The sequence below is a fragment of the Humulus lupulus genome, chromosome 1 (genome assembly GCF_963169125.1).
Source record: "Humulus lupulus chromosome 1, drHumLupu1.1, whole genome shotgun sequence".
Taxonomy (NCBI): domain Eukaryota; kingdom Viridiplantae; phylum Streptophyta; class Magnoliopsida; order Rosales; family Cannabaceae; genus Humulus; species Humulus lupulus.
The window spans coordinates 260,468,974-260,484,091 of NC_084793.1; the positions used below are offsets into that span (position 1 = coordinate 260,468,974).

The following is a 15,118-nucleotide window of genomic DNA, read 5'->3' on the forward strand; positions in this document are numbered from 1 at the left end:
CAGGGAAATTCTTGGGATTTATAGTGAACTCACGAGGCATTGAAGCTAATCCCGAAAAGATCAAGGCCCTAATCTAGATGAAGTCGCTAACAAAGATAATAAATGTTCAAAGCTTAACCGGAAGGATTGCCGCTTTAAGTAGATTTATCTCCAAATCTATGGACAAATGCGTCCCATTTTTTAATCTACTTAGGGGCAACAAGAAATTCGAATGGACGGAGGAGTGAGAATGGGCTTTCCTGGCTTTAAAGTCTCATATGCCGCAACCATCGATTTTGTCCAAGCCGGTTGAAAAGGAAACTTTGTTCATCTATTTGGCGATCACAGAATATACTGCTAGTGCTGTCCTGGTAAGAGAGGAGGAACATGTGCAAAACGTTGTGTATTATATAAGCAAAAGGCTAATAGGAGCAGAATTGTGATATCCGCCCATTGAGAAGTTAGCCTACTGCTTGATCTTAGCCTCCAGAAAGCTGCGACCATACTTCCAAGCTCACCCCATCGCAGTACTCACCGACCAACCACTATGGCAAGTCCTGCAGAAACAAAAAGCCGCTGGTTGATTATTGAAATGGGCAGTTGAACTTAGACAGTTCGATATTTCTTACTTGCCACGAGCAGCAGTGAAGGGACAAGCTTTAGTAGATTTTTTTGCAGAACTTACTGAGCTCCAGGACATTGAATCGATAGAAGAGCCTAAACCTCGAAGCCAAACTCCCTCTTGGAAGTTGATCGTAGATGGATCTTCTAACGAGCACAACGTTGGAGCAGGTGTGATTTCAGTCACGCCTGGAGGACATCGATTCCACTGCACAGTTATATTTGACTTCACAACGTCCAATAACGAAGCCAAGTACGAAGCCGTGCTCGCAGGATTAAGATTATCCAAGGACATGAACATAAGTTGCTTGAAATCTATAGTGACTCCCAGTTAGTGGTTAATCAAATTACCGGAGAATATCAAGCCAGGGGTATAAAGATGGTTGCTTATTTAAACAAAGCAAATGATTTGTTGGAATAATTTGAAAAATATACTCTCCAGCAGGCAACTCGTGACCATAACTCAAACGTGGATGCTTTGGCCAAGTTAGGAAGCGCAAAGGATTTTGACACCTTAAATATAGTGTCTGTTGAATGTTTATCCACACCAAGCATCTAAACAGAAGGAACCTCCCTGGTAATCTAAGCAGCATACACATGGATGGCACCTTTCATTGAATACTTGGAACGTGGAGTATTGTCGTCGGGCAGAAACAAAGCCAGAGCCCTCCAAAGGAAATCAGCTTGGTTTATCCTGGTCGACGGAGTTTTATATAGAAGGGGATACCCAATGCCACTCTTAAGGTGTGTTTCAAAGGAAAATGCCAAAGAATTAATGCGAGAAGTCCATGAAGGTTTCTGCGGGGATCATGCTGGGGGGCAGAGTTTATCCAAAAAGATCCTAAGGCAAGGATACTTCTAGCCAACAATGAATGAAGACTCTATGGATTTTGTTCGAAAGTGGGACAAGTGCCAAAGATTTTTCAAGATACCACGAGCAGCCCCTAATGAGCTAAAACAGATGCAAAGCCCATGGCCATTCGCAATATGGTGAATAGACTTGATTGGGTCTTTGCCCACAGGGAAAGGCAACATCAAATATGTCGTGGTTGCTGTTGACTACTTCACAAAGTGGGCCGAAGCTGAGCCATTTGCAATGATAACGACCAAGAAGGTTCTGGATTTTGTGGTCAAGAACATCGTGTGTTGCTATGGGTTGCCAAAGAAGATTGTCTCAGATAATGACACACAGTTCGATAGTAATCTGTTCACCAATTTTTGCGAAAGGCATGGGGTTATCAAGAGATTTTCTTTAGTAGCTCATCCACAGGCAACGGACAAGTTGAGGTTGCCAACAAGACACTAAAGGATGCTCTGAAGAAAAGGCTTGACGAAGCGAAGGGGGCATGGCCAGAACAGTTACCTGAAGTCCTTTGGTCGTTTAGATCATCCCACTGAACAACAACATGCCATACTCCATTCTTCTTGGATTATGGGTATGAAGCTATGTTGCCTGTTGAAATAGATCCGCCATCGCATCAAAGGTTGGCATACGATCAAGACATTAATAGTAAGTTATTGATGGAATCTTTGGATTTGATTGATGTAAGGCGCGGGCAATCTCAACTCCGAGTAGCAGCTTACCAGCAAAAGGTCGCTCGGTATTTCAACTCTAAAGTATGCGAAAGAAAATTTAATGTGGGAGATTTGGTACTTAGAAGAGTTTTCCTCAACACCCGCGATCAAATCCTCAACACCCGCGATCAAACTGCTGGAGTGCTTAGACCTAATTGGGAAGGGCTATACCAAATCGAAGAAGTCCCAAATCCAGGCACTTATAAACTTGCTCGCTTAAATGGAGATCTCGTTCCTCGCTATTGGAAAGGAGAACGCCTGCACAAGTATTATCAATAAACAGTTCTTTTTAAAGAATTGACTTGTATTAATTTCACTTTTTACAAGTTTATGAACAAGGGTTAGTCAATCATATGACTAATCACTTATAAGTGTAAGATCAAATTTTTGATCACTCGTACGGACACGATTTTTCATTTATTATGAGAATTAAAAGGAACTATGTGCAGCCAGTTATTCTTGCCAATTATTGTATTTATTACAAGTATTTGCTCATTACATATGCTATTTTCCTCTATTATCATTTTTATAAGTATTTATTTCGAGCAGTAATGTTTGAACAGGTCTTGGTCAAGGCAAGTGACCGAGGACCTTAAGCTCCTCAATCACGTGGGGGCATATAAGGTACTAAGTAAGCAAAGCATATCAATAAGTATATGTAAACACACGAGCAAAATAAGGGAAAGCATGCTACGGTACTTAGAGTATTTTGCAATTTTTTTTTAAAATTTTGTTAAATCAAAACAAAGTGCTATGCTAAGTTCGGTCATGCGAATAGATGTTATAATAAAGTGAAAAAATTATAATGTCAAAAGTAAATCCTTTTCACCATGAGCAGTTTCTGCTCGGATGAAATTGTTAATTAAAAGAAAAAACTGCCTGTGTAGCAAAAAATAAATTGTCTTGACATCACGAACCGAGGTTTGTGTGTCCTAAGTTACAAATTAAAATAAATACATTTAAAAATTTATGAGGTAGTTGGAGGATCCTATTGAGGCTCTTGTGGTTGCTGGTCGACTGTGTCCCAGCATCTTCATTGACGCCCTCGATACCTATTGCCAAAGATATCTCAGGAGATCCCTGAGCCCTCTCCTCCTCTTCCAGGCGAGAGACACACTTCGCTAGCTTAGCCTCCCTTATAGGGTTTGGTAGATATGTAAAGTCCGCCTTGGGGTTGCTCTTCCAGAACATGTAGAAGTAGTGGAATGCCACTCCCTCATACTTCTCCAAGTTGCAGGCGTTGGTCTCCTCGAGGTCAGCAATCTCTTTGTAGCTGATTTCCAACTCCGCTTGAAGTTTGTTGGCTTCTCGGTAGTTTATCAGCCAGGCCTCCTTATACATCTCCTTGTAGGCAGTGATTTTGCCAACAAAGTCTACCTTCTTCTTCAGGTCTTCCTCAAGCTTTGCGATCTTAGCCTCAGTTGCTCACAACTCCTCAGTATGCTTGGCCTCGACCACCTTGTGCTGTTGGGTGAGCCTTCCCTCGACCACCTTGATCTCTTCAGCATGCTTGGCGACCATCTCCTCCGAGTGGCACCAACTGGTACTCACCTTCAAAATCCACTACGATTAGAGAAAAAAAAATAAAAAAGCTGTTAGTATCAATCAGAGAGTTAAGCAATCAAACCACAATGAAAGTAGCAAATTACAGTGAGTAGTTCATTTAGTGCGCGACTGAAGAGCTGGTCGACCAGCATGGTGGGTGCGTTGCTGAAGGATTCCAAACTACACCGGTGTCTGGACAGTTTCTTTAGCCTGTCACTGGTCGAAGTGCAGGCGGAGTTCAGGATAGCCTCAACCAGAGTTTTATCTGGCTGAGTAGCAGGATTCTGGTCGGTGGTAGCTGGAGGAGTCTGGTTGGCGGGACTTGGAGGGGGAGTCGGAGGGGGAGTTGTCTCTTTTGAAGGAGTTGGTGCAGGAGGGTCCTCCACCTGAGCCCTTTTTGCGGATGGGTCACTCTAGCCTTCTCCGGGCTGGCGCTAGTTCGATTTCTTCCTACTCACAAGAGTTGTGGTAGTGGGGTTGGTGTACAAATCGAACGCCTTCTCGGAAGGTATGTCTGCAAAAAAGAAGCATACGACCAGCCAAGACAAGTTGTCATACAAAAAATACAAGGAAATGGAGAGAAAAGAAATTATAAGTTAAATACCCGAGCTACAACTACTGGTCATTACATTATCTATTGTACTACTGCTACACTCACTCTCTGCCATAAAGAAGTCTGAATCTAAGCTAGTCGCGTATTTAAAGTTGTCATCCCCATAAAATAAATGACAGGGAATGGGCAAACTATCTAAGAGTGAGAAGTCAGTACCGTTCTCATCCGATGACTCAAGTATAGGCTTGGGGTGTTCAAAAAGATTTTGCTTGCCTTTTCCCTATTGAGCAGGGGCATCAGCTGCTCGTGGAGTGCTGGAGGGTTCCCTGATGTTCACTCTCGTAGTCCTCCTCCTCGGGGGTTGTGACACATCCTGGTGCTGCTTGGGAACTTCTCCCCCAGTAGCACTTCCTGTTGTCGATTCCCTCACATCCTGGTGAGGTGCAAGAAGGCCGACCAGCCTTAGGTTATTCTCTGTGACCAGCTCTTTGACACTCTTTGACACTCTTTTTGATATCTGTCATGCTGGCCAGGGCTGCTGCCCGTATCTCCATGTCTTGAGTAGGGACTGGTCGATGCCATGGACTTGAACGATACTGAAGTTCTAAAACGTGTATAGGAAAGCTAAAAGAAACCAAACGACCAGTAAGTAAATGAATTACCTCCTTCAGTGAAGGCCAGGTTATGGGCGACCAGGTCTGGTGTTAAAAAGTACTCCTGGTACTACTTCCCCACATCGACCTTGTAGGTAGTGTCACTCTGGAAGGTGCGAGCAGATTCCTGGTGGTAGAAATGGAAGAACCCCATGTTGTTGTGGTTAGGGTTGGATTTGAGATCAAACAAATAATTGATCTCATGTGGCGTAGGAACGGGCCACTTCTTGTGATTGTAAATGATATAGAGAGCAGAAAGTACTCTATATCCTTTTGGGGTGATTTGAAAAGGAGCGACCTCGAAATAATTGGCCACCTCTTGAAAAAATGGATGTAGAGGCAGGGTTGCCCTGCCTCGATATGATACCTCAACCAGGCACTGAAGGCGCCTCAAGGCAGGTTTGCCCGCTGGTCGATCGAAGGCTTGATGAGGGTTATCCCAGGAAGGTTGTACTTCTTGAGATAATTGGCTAGGAGGCGCCACGTACCATTCAACCTTTGGTCGGAGGACGTCGTGAGGTTGGACTTTGGTTTGAATGTCTGGCAGGGAAGTGTTTACAGGTTGAGGGGTGGTTGGAGGAGTTTGAGCTTGTGGAGCAGGCTGAGTAGTAGAAGGCTTGGTTGCATTCTTTTTTCTTTGAGCGATGGACTTCACGCAACCCATATTTGTTGGGCTGATCGGTGGTCTGTTTGCGGGGTTGTGTTGAGAGAAGGGATTTTTCAAGAATTGCAACAACGTCTATTCTTGATCTTCGAGCAGTAGCGCGAGCAAGTCATCGTCGATCGGCCTCTCACCTCCCCACAGGTCGTGCATGAAAATCTGCGAACAGAGAAGGGGAGATGAGATCTATGACCAATAGACTAAAGAAGTGGAAGCATTAGGATATCATTGCTCGTGTATAAAAGTTAGGCTTTTATACGACCACCAGCATTCTAACGTAAACACTAAATAATATGCGAATAGTTTGGGAAACAGATTAAAAAGAAGAAATTAAAAGTTTTTAAAAAACTTTTCAACTTTGAAAAAGGGAGGGAAAAACCTAGTTTTTTTCGAGTGCTTACTTTGATTTTGCGCCCTAAATCAGTAATCTCAATTCCTAAGCCTCATTTAGTGTTTTTTCCTTATCCTATCATGTTAATACCGACTAGCCTGATTATCCCAATCATTTTTTCAAGAACATTCGGGAACTCAGAATCCAAAACAAGTCATTGAACTCAAAAGATAAAAATTGCATGGCATCTCAGAGACAAAGAAGTTCACGAAACATACTTGAATAAAAAGTTGAAGTGGAGATATGAACATTGATTCGAGTGGCTGGACAGATACTCCGCAGATCTTCAAAGTTGTTTGAGTTTTCTGGGTATTTCGACTTCATTTTTCAGTTTGTGCTTCGTTCTTCAGTATACTTGAGGAAAAAAGAACTACTACAAAATGACATTTACGAGTCACCTTTTTAGGATATGCACATAAATGTGAGTCCTAAAAAGTGTATTTTAAGTTTTTAGGACTCTCAATGAGTGTCCTAAAAACATATGTGGGTCCTAAAAAAACTTGAATAAAAAATCTAAGTTTATAATATGAGTGGTGACTTTTAAGGGCTCACTTTGGGTGTCCTAAATGAATTGAATACAATTATTTAAAACAAAACATAAAAATTAATTAATATTGAAATAAAAAAAACTTAAAAATTAATAAATATTGAATACCAAGAATAACTCAGAATATTAAAAAAAAAGTTGATTGTATTTTATGTCTAATATAATTATAATAAAAAAATAATCTATTATTTATATTAAAAAGATAACCATTATTTTACTCTAAACACTTCTTCCTTCCTCATCTTAGCCGCCACACTCTTCTCTCTGTTTGACCCCCTCCTTGTTGAAGCTCTAACTGCCACACTCATCAACCATGACACGTTTCTTCCATTTACTTTTGAAGCTTTTGCCACAAGCTTCATAGACCAAACTACCCCATTGTTCTCCTCACCCAAACTGCTTATCTCTTGGCCATTTTGGGTCTCTCTCGGTTGATTTGAGTCTTGAACGTTTCAAAGAACAACACATTGTTGAATGATTTTACTGCTATTTTTAGAGGTAAATCTTTAAATAATCTATGCTTTTTGTTCAAGTTTTCATAGTGTGTAACAGTCTTACATATCTATTAAAACAATATTTTTTAATGTTTCCATTAACTATATCCAGCAGCTCAAATTTGGGTTCATGGGCAGGCTTCTGATAATTTGGTGTGCAAGAAATTTGGTTTTGATTTATTTATCTTCTTGTTTGGTATGGTTTTAGGGAACCAGACAGAGTGGTCAAGGAGTCAAAGCTAATTTGGTTATTGGCAAATTTAAATTTTAAGGTATTGTGATAGATATTATAGATGTATAAATAAAAAATTTACATGTTTATTGAAAATGGAGAAAAAAATTTAGTAAATGATCATTTTTTTTCTCTCTTTCTTTCTTTTTTTTTTGTTTTTGTATTTTGTGTGTGTTATTACTTGCAAAAAACTGCTCAAGTAATATATTTTTAATTGGTCAACTTTTAGTTTCGTGATTTAATGCTGAAAAAGATTGATAGTCTCAATTGTTTGTATCTATTGTATGGTTATGTTCTTATTGGTTTTGACAATGATTATATATGATGATAGAGATGATGATTATGAGCATATCAACAAATTAATTGATGCCTTTAAGACTATAGATTAGAACATTTTTAGAAAATGTAAAATAAATACAAAAATGCTAGATGCATATATAGCTAGTTTCTTGTATAATAGAATGGTCATATTTGTGTAATTCTATTTCTTTAGTCCATGATTGTTTGTTTGTTCTCAAGTATATGCTTAGTACATACAAAATGAATAAGAGGTTTGTCAAGTTTTTCTATATTTCAGTGTTTTCATATAAAAATTGTCGGTATCTAATTGAAAGTACCATGAACTATGTGGTACAACATTGTAACAAATGTAGAAATTAAACTATGTGGTACACTTAATAAAATATATACTATTTTTTGCACAAGTTTAGGATTTTGGAATGTACTCCTTAGAGTATTGAATGGAATAAATATGGAGTACAATGTTTTATGAATTATATTTTACATTAGTAAAGTTTGCTAAACTATATTTTTGTTATTATTCTAAGCTATTTCCATTATTGACTTTTAGCTTGATCTAAAGTCAAGAAGAAATTGAAATAATGATACAATACTATTAGAATTTTATACTTGATTAACATATAGTTATAGTTCTAGTTCTAGTTAGCCAAAATTAGTCGAATCATTTACTTGATTTATTGACTTTTTCCATCTTAAATAGTCTCACTAGTTTATTGGGTTGTATAAAGAATAATCAATTGTTGTATTATAATATATATTTTATATATAATATACTACATTCCAGTTTGTTTTATATTTGCATATTTATTTGTTATATTATTGTATAAGCCTTTGAAGATTTTAGTTATGAGTGCATATATGTGTAGCCATTCCTTTATTGTACATAAGTAGTAATACTTGCAATCTCGATTATATTTGAATATGATTTAAATAAATAAATATATAAATCAATATGGTTAGCTAGTAATAAATGTGTGAGACAGTAAAGATATATTTACATATTAATTATTATGATTGGATTGGTTTTCTCTAGTCTCGATTTATCAAAAATTCCTTGGTTTAATTTTTGCGGCCAATAAAATTTTGATATTGAGTGATCCTTGGTTTGTTTGCTCTAACATGTGTATTGAAATGATTTTAAGATGATAAAAAAAAAAAATTTCAAGAAAGTTGCACGAAGCTCATTTTTGGTAGACAATATGATTTTTTTTTTATTTCATTATGCTAAAACTTGAAAATTTTCCATATTTTTTTTTGGATCTTTGAGTTTTAAGTAGTTTGTTTGCTCTAACAAGTGTAATTGAATGATTTTAAGATGCCACAAATTTTTTTTTTCAAAAAAGTTGCATGAAACTCATTTTTGGTATTCAATCTAATTTTTTTTAACTTTATTATACTGAAACTTGAAAATTTGCCATCTTTTTTGGATTTTTTAGTTTTGCGTGGTTTTTTTTTTTTGCTCTAACAAGTGTATTCATATGAATAGTTTTTATGATTATTGCTGAAATTTTGATGATTATTGGGATATTGATGGAGATACAGCTTCAACTATTATGTGAAAAAGTGTTTGTTTGTTAATCAAAATATCCAAAATGTACTGTTATGCTTTATTTCTGTTTTCGAAACAGAGGTTTAACTAGTGGCTGACTTGTTTTTTTTTTAGTATTTTATAAGATTTGAGAGTTTTCATTTTTCAAAGAAGCATTAGTATGTATCTTGATCACTACTAAGACTGACCATAGAAAAACTGCTTAGTTCATATATATAGATCGACTTATCGTTTTATTTATTTCCAAATGAATTTTTTCCTTCTATTAATTAAGAAAACAATGATGACAGAGCAATTGAGATAACTCTTAGTAGCATTATAGTGAATGAGTTTTATTTGAGAATGTATGTTAGAAATCTTATTATTTGCTTGATATTGCAAAGAACTTAAATGTATACAATTTCATTGGTAGATATGATTTTTATAATATGATTTAGTGGCCTATTTAACAAGCTTTCTATCATGTGGATTCTCATGGACTGCTTCATCACATTTTTTCCTTTGTTTTTTCCTATAATCTTAACATTTGAACGCTAATTAATAATTAAGTTAATTATAGAATTTTAAATAACATGACTTGGGGTAATAACATGATATGGAACATACATCTAACTTTTTTATTTTTTATAATGTTAATAATAATATTTAGGTTAATATTTTGATTGGTCTTAAAGCATTGGATCAGTAGCTAATTGCAAGAGGTATGTTGTATTTGATTTTTTTTTTTAATTTTCAATATTTTACAATTTTGAATGATAATTATATTACTTTAGTGGAGTTTGAATATCTTAGATATTCTTCCGTAGTGAAGTAGGTTCCGAGAACTCTGTGTGCTGCAGTGATAACGGAAGATTGAGAACTTGCATGTCTTAGTGAAGTAGGTTCTGAGAATTTTGTGTGCTGCGGTGATATATGGATGAAAACCTGTGTGCTGTTTGATTTGTTTGACATGTTGATGTTGAATGTGACAGATGGCTAGACTAGTAAATTAGGGGATATGTTGTCCGATTTTCTATAGATGGTGACATGTTGGCTTTTTTCTCTTTTTCTTCTATTTTCAGTGCAAGATGTGTAATTTACTATGTTTTAATTTTCATGTAATATGTTTTTTTTTGTAACATATTTTTTTGTTAAATTTTCATGTAGTATATTTATGTTAATTGATATTGTGCTTTGCCCAATCAGATTATGTTGTGTGATTATATCATTATAGCAATTTATGGATGCTCTACAATTTTCTTGCATTGCACATGTTTGATGAAAGTCCTAAGTTTTATCCTATAATCTTAATATTAGGGTCCAAAATCTAAAGGTTTGAGACACCTTTAAGCATGTTTTATATAGTCAATCGAAATGTTATATATTACATATAATTAAGGCCACCTTTCTACTTGGCAGACATTTATATAAACATTACTTGAATATAAAATACACTATGTAACCACCATCATTTGTGTGGGGTCCAATGTTGTAGAAACTGATATTCTAACATGTTTGCCCATCTTTTTCTTCCTCTTGTGCTTAAGATGTTTCGTCCAAATTACTTAAAAGTTATTTTTGCATCATGCAATTTACAAGTAACAGTTATTTCTAGTGGTCAACATTTTAAGAACTTTTTATTTCCAGTGGAGAAATTTTTTATTAATTTTTAGTTTTTTGTTCTCTTTTGCTTTGGTGATCATTATTCCTTAAGTTCTTACCACTGTTCTCTGATTAATTCTTTGATGAAAATTATTTCTTTATGAAGCTAGGTAGTTGACAGAATGTAATATTTGGTTTTGGAGCAAGAAAAGCAATATCCATCTGGAGTAAGATGACAACTTTCAAATGCACATGTATGTTTGTTTTGCTATGTAGCTTGGTAAATGTGTGTGTTGCATTTCTATAGATTATCTCTTGTATAATAATATTTATTCTCCTATAAATGTTTAGTATAATCGTCTCCCCGCTTTTGTTTAGGATTCTTTCTCTGAAATCTGTCTTGTTTTGTCGCTCTATATAGAAAATAGCTTAGTGTGGCAAAAGTTAGAATTTGTCTTTGGTAAGGACTTTCAACACTAGGTTTTATGAAATTGCAGTATTTTTGTTTTCTAGAGATGTGACAATCAAAGTTCTTTGGGATTTAAATGTTGGTTTGAAATTATTTCTTCATAGCATGTGGACTGTCTATAGATTAATTAGTATGTGTGAGTAACTAAATATCTCTCCAAACTCCAATACTAAATCTAGACATTATGCAGATTGACATCTATTTTTAACGTTTTGCACTTAAATTTCTTTTATATTGGATATATGTAATTGATCTTTTGATTAGTACATTATATCTTAAGTTTAAAACAATCATTTTTCAGTCTTAATTGAAATGAATTTGTATTTCTCTTAATAATTTATATCTAGTTGCACGAGGATTAAAATTTAATCATTAAAAAATGTTGAAATTTGTAAACAAATACAAGCGTGGCTAGCTCTCTTGAAACATATTTCTTATCCCAAATTTCCTTGATCTTTTGAACGTGCTTATTTTCTAAAGGTATATTTTTTTTTATAAATACAATATTCTAATATTAATTATCATATTGCAATGGATTGATTGTTTCTAAGAAAACTTTTGAAATGTTTGATGAACCTAATAATTAAAGAACTTTTTTATAATGTGCAGGTCTATATTGAGATGCATTTCTTTGGCCCAATACTAGAAAACATTGGTAGTTGAAGTTTTTAGAATAAAAAAAAAAAATCACTAACTTTGTATACATTTCTTGTTTAATATTTGGTGATGATAGAATTTGATTGTAGTATAAACTATCATGTAATATGATTTTGTAAGCTGAGTAGACTAAATATTGAAATTATATTTTTGAGTAATTAATAAAAAAATATTTTGTTGTATTTTTTTTTGAAAATTTTAGAAATCTAACATATATAATACATTTTGGACTCTCAAAGGGATATATATATTTTAAATCAAAATGAAAATTGTAGCTACATTTAAAAAAAAAAAATTCTTTTAAGGGCATGCAAAGCGAGTCCTAAAATCTTAATTTAAAGACACTCAATGGGATCTATTAGGACTCGCATTGCGAGTCCTAAAAACATTCTTTTAGGACTTGCAACACGAGTCCTAAAAAAGTACTTAAAGGCACTCAACGAGAGATTTAGCGCGAGTCCTAAAAACATTCTTTTAGGACTTGTAAAAAACCTCATTTTTTAAGGCTCTCAAATAGAGGACTCGCAATGCTAGTCCTAAAAAGTCTTTTTTTGTAGTAGTGAAGGGAGAGTAAAGAGTGAAAATGAGGGGTTATTTATATTGGTCGTGGCGCGGTTAATAAGGTAATGATGGGGGATATTTTTCAAGGCATGGAAATATGTGAGAGCTGTCAAATCGCCTTTTGGGAAACTGCATTGACATGATTGGTTGCCTTTTCCGAAAAGGCACTGGCGGCTTTGACAGGTCACGCGAAGGGTTGATCGTTTAAGTTTACTTTATGCTAGTCGCAGTAAAATAAACTTGGGGAGCAAATGTTTACCCAAAAACGTACTACCTGATGACGTGGCAGGATTGATCTACACGTGGGAAACAAGTGACAGTTTTGAGTGAGCATATCCTCCTCGCCCTCGACAAGGAGATCATTAGCTCATCAAGTATCATAATCATGAGCGACCATCCTGGTCACATATATTCAGTTATTTCCTTCAAATATGCAATCTTGTAATTACGTATTAATTGTAATTTTCATTATTATTTAGATACACATGTATTAAGTGTAATTAAGGCCCATTGGCCCATGTAAACATCCTTAAGCCTATAAATAAGAATCAAATGGCTCAAGGGGAGGGGGGACTTTTTGGCTTTTCCAACATTTGGCTTGAGAACGCTTGAGCTAAGAGATTCTAAGAGAGAAAAAGAGTGTTGCTATCCATCGCAATTGTATTTATCTAAGATCTAGTGAAACTCGTGAACCCTAGTTCATTGATCACTGTTCTTGGAATACTACATCAATAAGAACACTAAGTGGATGTAGGTTGTTACCATTCTATTGGGGCTGAACAACTATAAATTGTTTGTTTCGTTTATCTTTTTGTCTGGAGTTTTTCTCATTTTCATCTTACTTTATATCGTTTATCTGACTCCGTGTCGTCGACCAATTCGAGGGTCAACAACATTGTTCCATTAAAAATTGGAGAATGCACTCTTGTAATTATAGACATTTATTTATTGAGTAATTTTAAAACATAAAAGTGTCCATCGATTTAATCACTACATACAATTCAATCCTCTATTAATGGTTCATAATTAAAGTAGGATTTAAAAACTGTTTAACCTCTTTAATTATATCTTGTTTCCTTAAGGTTCTCTCAATTACCTTCCACTTCCAAATGCCAACTCTTAAGAGAACCATTATTCAATTCCTCTAGGAAATGTATAGATTCCATATCTGTATATTATGTCCCCAGCCATTTACATCAATGAGTTCCCAAAAGAACAATTTTCAGCTTGATCATTCTGACAAACCATAACGAGTGAATCAAAGAACTCATATGACATAAATAGGAGTTCATAATAACTTCAAGATTAAGATCATTTTGTATATGATCATTTTATTGATATGTTAAATTAATACTTATAAAGTAAACGATATTATTAAGTATTAATATCATATTAGGTCCCGTTCATGTATAACCACTTTATACAAAGTACCTCCACCAAGATGTCCTACTACATCGGTAATCCAGATCTAGATTACATGTATTCATAATACTAGTGAACCGTACTTACAGTATTTAATCCAAATATTCCATGTAAATTTGTTTCACTGCAAACCATTTAAACTCGTTCCCTACAATATTGATCATCTCGTACCCATACAAGATTTTAGTCACAATAACGAATTTGGGAATTTTATGATATTCATATAATATTATTCTAATAATAATAAAAAATATATATACAAAAGTTCATTTCAATTATTTATTTCATAAAACATTGTTCAGAACTTATCCTTTAAAGGGCATTAATTCCAACATTGTATACCATTGCACGAAAAGAAAACAACCAATATTGTAATGGTAAGGAAGCATGAGCTAAGAGGGCTAAACTTGTTTTGACAACATGCCTATGTTTACACTCAAATCGACCATTTTGATGAGAGGTATATGGACACGAAAATCTATGGTGGATGCCACATGAGTTGAGAAACGGAATAAAAGATTTATACTCTCCACCATTATCAGATTGAAGTGCTTTAATGGTGGTTTCAAATTGATTTTTAATCAACAACTTAAACTGCTTAAAGAGTGGAGAGCTTGATCTTTGGTGTGAAGGGCATATAGCCAAGAGAAACGAGAGTAGTCATTAATGAATAAGATGACATAGTGAGAGCCATTTGTAGCTGGTATGGGAGAAGGATCCCATAAGTGCGTGTGAATCAAGGCCAAATGTTGAGTGGCTTGTGAACTAGATAATGGAAAAGGAAGCTTGTGACTCTTAGAAAGTTGACAAGAAGAGAAAATGTGATTTTTATTATAGGAAAATGATTTGTTACATTGGTGTAATAAAAAATTCACTATATCAGCATGAACATGACCAAGCCGAGCATGCCAAAGAGCACCAGGGGTCAGATTTACAGTATGAAATCTAAGAGAAGAGTGAAAGGCAGAAGCAGAGTTGACAATGGTTGAAACATTAGCACTTTTAGTTGAGTTGACATGGGTATTGTGCAGGTCTTTGAAAACTTGAAGTATGCAGAGGCCATGGTCAAGTGAACCTTGATGGAGGATCCTCTTCATTTTGAGGTCTTTGATTTTGTAGAGATTGGAGTAGAATTCGATAAAAACATGATTATCATGACAAAATTGTGAACATAGAGAAGGTTAGTAGCTAATCTTTATACATGGTAGATATTATTCAAAGCAAACAAATTATGAGAGGCAATAAGTAAAGAACGACCAAAAGAGTGGATTGGAACAGAGTTACCATTACCTACTGTAACAGTTTCTAAGCTAGAATATGGAGTAGGA

At 35.2% G+C, this 15,118-nt stretch overlaps 1 long non-coding RNA gene across 1 annotated transcript; it reads left to right on the forward strand.

The window, feature by feature from the left end:
- The first annotated feature begins 6,919 nt into the window (after positions 1-6,919).
- Positions 6,920-11,254, forward strand: LOC133805949 (uncharacterized). Its single transcript, XR_009879016.1, has 3 exons — positions 6,920-7,023; positions 7,228-7,291; positions 9,750-11,254. It is a non-coding gene; the product is annotated as an uncharacterized LOC133805949 (long non-coding RNA).
- The last annotated feature ends 3,864 nt before the right edge of the window (positions 11,255-15,118 follow it).